Source organism: Triticum urartu, chromosome 5, assembly GCF_003073215.2.
Source record: "Triticum urartu cultivar G1812 chromosome 5, Tu2.1, whole genome shotgun sequence".
Classification (NCBI taxonomy): domain Eukaryota; kingdom Viridiplantae; phylum Streptophyta; class Magnoliopsida; order Poales; family Poaceae; genus Triticum; species Triticum urartu.
The window spans coordinates 45,363,716-45,371,410 of record NC_053026.1 but is presented as its reverse complement, the minus strand read 5'-3'; the positions used below and the strand labels follow the sequence as shown (position 1 = coordinate 45,371,410).

Here is a 7,695-nt window from a genome sequence, read left to right as displayed (position 1 = left end):
AATTAATGGTGCAAAGTTGCAAAGGGAGGCCTAGCTAGAAATCAGAAGTCCATGCTTTTAAAACTTCAGGGCAGCAGGCAGCTTCAGTGCCTCCAGCTGCCAGACGAAGAAGAGTTTGCCGAGGGCCCTGATCTACGACGCCAGGGCTGATTACTGCGTGCAGGAGGAGCTTCTTCCCTCCTCTTCCTCTCTTCCTCTTCACGTTGCTCCTCTTCCTCGCGCGCCCTTTGGATCCGCTGTTCTTCTTCCTCACGCGCCCTTTGGATCCGCTGTTCCTCTTCCTCACGCGCCCTTTGGATCCGCTGTTCTTCCATCTTCAGATAATACGTCAGTTTCCGTGCAGTCTCCCTTTCACGCCTTCTTGAAGATACCAACTGACTGATCCTTTCCTCCCTCTCTTTCGTCAGGCTAAGAAACTCGGCTTCTCGGCGTTGGACAACTCTTTCCTGGAAAGCATTCTTATGCTCCAAGAATCGAGAGAGCCTCTTCTTCTCCAGCAAGTCACCCGCGTGGCGCTGCTCGCTGATCTCATTCTCTCTCAGCTGCTCTTGCTCGTGGAGGACCTTCTCTTCCTCGACGCGTTTTCGGAAGGCCTCCTCGATCAGCGGCGCTTCCTCCTGCCGTCTTGCCCTCTCCAAGTGATCCATTCTCTTTGCTAGCTTCTCCAGCCTCTTCTCCATCCCCTGACGCGACATTCTATAAGCTAGGTAATGCGATACAAGCTCCATGGCGCCTTGTTTTGTTACTTTTTGTTCTGTTTTTCCTATTTCTCTCTGCGCTCTGTCCTCTATTTCCTGACGGATCCTCTGCTGCTCCCTGAGCCTCCGGTCCTTCAAAAGCCTCTCCCTTTCTTCATCTGCGGATTTCTTCTGAATGCTCAATCTCTTTGCCTCCTCTGCTTTTTCCTTTTCCAATATCTGACGCTCATAGTCTTCTTTACGTTTTTCAATGATTGATTTCCTTGCGAGAAGCCTTTGATGTTCTTTCTCCACCACTCCAGCAAGACTACCGACTTCGGATGGCTTATGCACAGCTTTGTTTAGGGAATCAGCGAGGGCACCAATAAGGTGACTAGCACCAAACACATCAGATTCTATCTCTGTGTTGCTGAAACGAACAGCTCCAGACAAATGGTCAACTTTCATAGCAACAAAATTGTGCTTGACGGCGTCAACAGCGATCTTCTCCACGACATTGAAGTCAAAGAAGGGGATCATTCTAGAGAGTGTATCAATTCTCATGGACTGGAAAACACGAGATGCCTGAAAAGGATTAAAAGGAGAGTTGAGAAACATGTTTTATGACAAAGTGAATACATATTCGCAGCAAAGAAAAGTGCATATATTATCGCTGGTGTGTCATAGCATAGGACCTGCTGCAGCACCCTCAGTGTAGTAAGCTTTTCCAATGCAGGTTGGTACTGCGATAACTGAATCTCTGGAACTGAAGGTACAGATGAAAGCTTTCCTCCGATTGTAGAAATCTTGGAAAACAGAGGTTGCACTTTTGATGCTAGATCCAGAGGAAGGAACTCATGCTCCATAAGGTTGTAAAGATCTTGCACTTCTTGGGAAGCACATGAAACCACACCTCTGGCAGCCAACTCAGAAAGAAGAGATGCTCTTGAAACCTGAAAAGTGAACACACACAAAGATTTAGCCAAGAAAACAAATAATTATACTATTATGCAAAATTATCTTAAATTGAGAACAGTTGGAAGGCAAACCTTTTCTCTGTTCTCACGCTTGGAGTCAAAGGAGAAATTGAGAAGGTTTGCCATACGCGAGCTGCGCCCCTTTTCGTTTTCAAGCTCCAGATGAGATAGACCAGACTCATGGTCATAATATGGTGTAACAGAAAGCGCAGCGAGCAAAGCAGAAGACGCTAGTAATTGCAGATCCTTCCGAGTTAAATTCTTGTTGTGACACTTGTGCAAGTTGAAAAGCTCCAGCCATGCATATGCATGATACAAGTAGTGACTCTCAGACGTCCAGAATATCTCAGTCAGCTTGGCGTAATACACGGCCAGGACGGATGGTTTTGGAGTCCTCTGAACCATGCTCATCAAGCCATGGATGTCCTCCACAGACCGGAAGGCTTCCTGGGACAGGGAAAGCTCTGCGGCAATCTTGAGTTGCTCAACCCTGGTATCAAGGTACAACTGGCAGCTCTCAGGGGCGGTCAGATCAGGACGATCTCGATATGATCTGTTGAGATTTGCAAGATGGTTTCTGATCATCTCACACAGCCTCCGGAACTCGGCGGATCTTTTGTACTGCTTGCAGAACTGAAAGGCCTTGTGGGCTGCCATGGCATACAGCGCTTCGAGCTTGGAGTTGTTCCTCAGCACCTCCAGCACCGTCCGGTACGTCTCCCACAGAAACTTGAGCCACGGGGTGTCAGATTCAGACCGGTCCTTCCCGCTAACGTAGCTGAGCATCAGGTCCTCCGGTGCTTCCAGGTCATGGACGTCCAGAGCCTGCGCCTGGTGATCCATGGCGGCCTCCTCGGCCTTCTTGCTGGACAGATGCATGAAGTGCTTTACGACCTCCTCCAGAGACGACACGTTGTTGAGCTGCTGCTGGCAGACGATCCTGGAGTACTGGATGAGGCCGTCCTTGGCGAACCTGCCCTTCCTCAGATCCACGCACAGCTCCACGTACCTCATCATGGCCTTCTCGAGAGGCTTCTGCCATGACCGGCATCTTCTCGACGTGATGAGGTCGTGCAGCGCCTCCAGCGCCGCCTGCTTCTGCCCGACGTGGATCAGCTCCTCCGCCCTCCTCAGGGCGCTCTCGGGCTTCGCGAAGATCGTCGGCATTGTTGGCGCGCGGGGGGGATCGCCGGAGACGGAGGGCGGCGGAAGCTTGGGCGCGGGAGGCGGCGGCGGCGAGGACGTAGGGTTGCGTGGGGTGCGAACCGCGATGGGGTGGAGAGAGAAATAAGTAAGGTGCGGGGGTGTTTGAGGAATTTGTCGCTGCCACGTCTCCGTTCGGCGTCCGTTTCGCGGGTGATGGGGCCCCTGTGGACCGTCCGATGGGAGAACGAACGGCTGGTATCGCGTCGTGTCTCTTCTAGCCCCGTTCCAGAGGCGGTGCTGTCTGACAACTGCACGGCGTACTTTGGCTGGAAACAGGAGGCGGTTTGAGCAAAACCCACGGCCAAGTTTGGATACATCTTTTTTTTTTCTTGAGAAACACCCTCGCCTGACAGATAACACACAATGTTGATCGCCTCCACAGCCGTCGGATCCAAGCCTGATCCGAGACGCGCAGCCCAACTCTCTCCCACACGCCCATGGCTCCACGAGGACTGACCCGATAAGCTTGCAACATGGGTCATGTTGCAAACTATCGAACGCAACATGACTCGTGTTGCTGACTGATCCAACCGGTTTTGCAATGTGAGATTCTCAAGCACAACATGGCTCATATAGCAAAGCACTATGTTTTACTCTCAAAACAATAACAATGTGGTATGTTGCAGTGGCAACATTGGGATGTCGTCCTGCTGCCAACGCAACCTCAGGCGACGAGATGTACTGCAATAGGGACGATGCTACGACTGGCAAGCTGGCATGCGATAGCAACATGGGCGATGCTACGACCTCAAACCTATACATGTGCCCAAAAACTTAGGCTAGGTATCCAGTCCAGGGATATCTTAGAATACAACACCACTACCACTAGACTACAACAGTAAGAGAGATGCAAGAGATGTTGAAGTATGTCTCTGTCGAAAACATCAATGTGCTTGATATCATATTATGAAATCCTTCCAATTTGGAACGGGGGGAGATGGCTGATGCAACCCTCATGATGGGGTGCCTAAACTGACCTTCCTGAACAGAAGTAGCTTAGTTCTACACTTGAGCTGCCGAGGTTGTACTTGTTTACTTTCAATCCTGGAAGGGATTTATGAGAAAATATATTAATCAATAAAACATAGTATGACCATGTGTAATTTAATCAAATGTGCGGCGTAGTGTTCATTTGTTCAAATGTGCGCGCCTCCGCTCATGACTGTTGTGTCAATTTGGTCTCATGGACGCTCATCGGAGCTGCATGGCTCTAGAGCTTACCACCGATTTCTTTTTTGCTTCCAGAGCCCAGCCACGTCCTTTAGATTCATTCTTTGATGAACAATAATTTTGATGCCCAATAAAGAAGGCACGTCCAAAGCTAACAACTACTCCCTTCGTTCCAAATTACTCGTCGTGGTTTTAGTTCAAATTTGAATTAAAACCACGACAAGTAATTTGGAACGGAGGGAGTACTATGGCAGAGTGTCCAGGGACAACTGAAGAAGACACAGCGCTGCTACAATTGAACTACAGCTAACTGCTATATGGAATTTAGTTACGTAGTTGATTCTTTTCTTACCCCTTGGGCTTCATCACCAACAGCTCGGGTTATATACACAGCCAGTTGCATCACCAGGTTGTAAATAGAGTATCAGAATAACATATAACCAAGTTGCATTAGCAAGATAATGACGACTTGTGCGCAGTCTGGTGTCGAAAAGCGCCGCAGCCCGCAGGGCTCCTCCCTTAGATAGCTGAATGTTGCCTCTTCTTCCTGTCTTCAGTCCCCAGCCTGACAAAAACTGTAGATACTTTAAAAAATCTCCTACTCCCTCGCTGTGTAATCTCTAGTTGTGTAAACTCTCGTCCCTTGGGGCTGTTAATAAAAAGAAAAAAAAACAGCAAGCAAACATCATCGATAACAAAATATCAAACCTAACACAGTGCATTCGGCCAGAATATGTTGAATCAATCTAGAGACAGTTATGTAAAGCTAGTGGCAAATCAGTTTAGCTACCCAAGAACTATACGACCTCTTGGAACATTTTATATTCTTTTGGTACATGTGCCAAAAATCAAGAATCGAAAGCATTGTCATTGTGCAGATTAGATTATAGAGTCGCGATTTCATCTATCGAGCGGAGCCTGTTGCAACACAAGTCATAAGACAGACATCAATGTACCCGCAAAACAAATGTAATAACCACGCTTGTTTTAAGAATCCAAACAACATAAATCAGTCTCGGTTTTTCTGAAACTACTTAACACAAATCACATCCAAACGTAATATCTAGAGATCTATGAAAAACAGAAGAATTAAAGATGGTGAGTTCCAGCATCTGATCTTAAATCCCCCTGATACATCCTTCCTAGAATCTTACAAACTGCCTTCGATCATCGCCACCTCTCCTTCCATAGGGGTTTGAAGGGCTAATTCCATGCCTCTTTCCACCGTCCACTTTCCTCATCTTTCGGTGTTTCGATGCACTACTCTCCAGGTTCAGATTCACTTTAGGAGGGTTATTAAAACAGAAAGATGCCGCAACTTTCTTGAGATCAAGGTGATGGACACCAAAAATGTCCTTCATAGAGTGTGAGTTGTATGCCAAAAGGTAGGACCTGTAGGCTTCCTTCGCCGACTGCTTTAGGAAGTAATTCTCAGCAACAATCTTCTCAAGTTGAGGTTGCAGTTTTGGCACATGTTTTCCATTGAACTTATGTTCAGTCAGAGAAATATTGGACGCCCGTAGGTAAATGAGCAACTTCATCTCTTCTGGTAGTAAGAACAACAATGCACGTCCTTTGCCTTTATCACCTCGGGCAGTACGACCGACTCTGTGAATGTAGTCCTTTGGGTCATCTGGAGGATCGAATTGCACAATGTAGTCCACATCAGGAATATCAAGCCCGCGTGCTGCCACGTTAGTGCATAATAAGATGCCCTTTTCCTCCTTGGAAAATCGGAAGAATGTACTAGTGCGTTTCTGCTGCTTCAGTTGCCCATGGATATCATAACACTCTATCCCAAGGAAATTCAGCAATTCTGCGTGGAATTTGACAGAGCTACACGATGAAAAGAACACCATGACCTTCACCTTCTGCTTCAGCCGCATCCTTCTTAGGAAAGCATACAGAACCAGAAGCCTTTCCTCGCTTGGGATGACACAGTAGCCCTGCTGCAAGCCCTCAACGGTAGGCTTCAATTCAGAATCATCAACTCCAACATAAACAAGTTTTCGTTGCCTTTCTTCATTTTTCCCAAACGTAAGATTCGCAAAATCTTCAACCCTTTTAGTCTGTGTAGCAGAAAAGAGAACAGTTTGCCTGTCCCGAGGTAGGCGCTTGAATATTTGCTTCATGTCCTCCTCAAAATTCTGCTCAAGTATGCGGTCAGCTTCATCGATTATAAGGCATTGTAGCCCTTTGTAGTTGAAACCACCGGTACTTCTCAGATGGTCCAAAAGCCTGCCCGGCGTCGCGACCAACAGATTGATCCCTTCCACGAGCTGGTTGGCCTCGCTTCTCATGTTAGTGCCACCAATCACATATCCAAGAGTTTGCGAGTGATGCTTCATTAGCTCCTTGGCGACATTGTGCGTCTGCATAGCGAGCTCCCTTGTCGGACAAACCACGATAACTCCGGTACCATTCCTCGGCGTGAAGCGCGCCTTGTGTAGCAGCTCGATGGCCGGAATAAGGAAAGCGAGTGTCTTCCCTGAGCCAGTCCTGGCTGAACCCAGCACATCGCTCCCTAGCATCAGGTGCGGTATTGATCTGGCTTGAATCTGGGTGAGGTGGGTGTAGTTCATCTCTCCGATGGCCTTGGCAGTGAGCTCAGAGATGGCGAGCTCTGAGAAGAGCTTGTTTGTCAGAATCCCGCCTGCCTTGCTTTGTGCCTTTTCTTCTCCTTCTTCCCCTTTTCCTCCTTCCTCTTACGCTTCCCTTCTTTCCCGATCTCCTCCATCACATTCTCCTCCTCCTCCTCCTCCTTCCCCTGGATACCTTCATCCTCATCGCAGACAGCGTGGTGGATCGACTCCGGCAGAGCGACGGGGTTCTCCGACGGCTCAGCCGAGAGGCTACATGGGCTCAGGTACATGGCGGCGGCGGCGGATGCCTTGCTTCGAGTCTTGGGATCGGGCACAGGATGATGAGAACGGCGGCGGCTCGGTTTGGCTAGGACTCGAAATAGGTTACAATTTTCTTATCTTAAAGAAAAGAAAAAGGAAACAGGGATACCAAACATCAGATTAGCGATAGAGCAATCCATCAGATTAGCGATGGGAAACGTTTGAGGCCGGGGCACCGGTCGAAACTTCTGCCGGTCCAGTCCACGCGCGCGCGATACGACCCATTCACAAGCAACCACGTGATGCGATGGACCCGAGATGACTAGTTCTTCTTTTCTCTTCTTCCTCTCGCGCATCTCTCTCTTTCTCTCTCACCGCTGCCATGGTCAACGCATCGCCCCGCGCCGCAGGCCTCCCAGGCGCGCCGCCGTTCAGCAGATCTGGCCGCCCTCGACCAGATCCGCGCGGATTCGCGTGCATCGGAGCTCTCCCTACCTCGCCGGAGCCGGCCACGCCGGAGCTGCAACCAGCCATGGCAGGACTGCATCCCACGGCGCAAATTTTGCTGGAACCTCGACGTCACAGCGAGATGGCGGATGACCGTTTTTTGCTATAACTGTGTTTTGGTTTTGCTACTACCATAAAGATTTTTTGCTGGAACCGACGGTATTTTTTGCTTCAATCAGAGATGCGCAATAGCTGGGGAGGCTGGGGAGTGCCACAATCGTTGACAGGAAAACTTCAACCCAAGATTGAAAATGCTTCAACCGTATATACAGAAAGCTGTAAGCGTTCAGTGCTATCGAAGAAAGCTACAACCGT

General features: G+C 48.9%; 1 pseudogene; it reads right to left on the bottom strand.

Annotated features, from left to right (window-relative positions):
* Positions 1-221: 221 nt before the first annotated feature.
* LOC125506739 lies at positions 222-6,946 on the bottom strand (annotated as a pseudogene).
* Between the last annotated feature and the right edge of the window lie 749 nt (positions 6,947-7,695).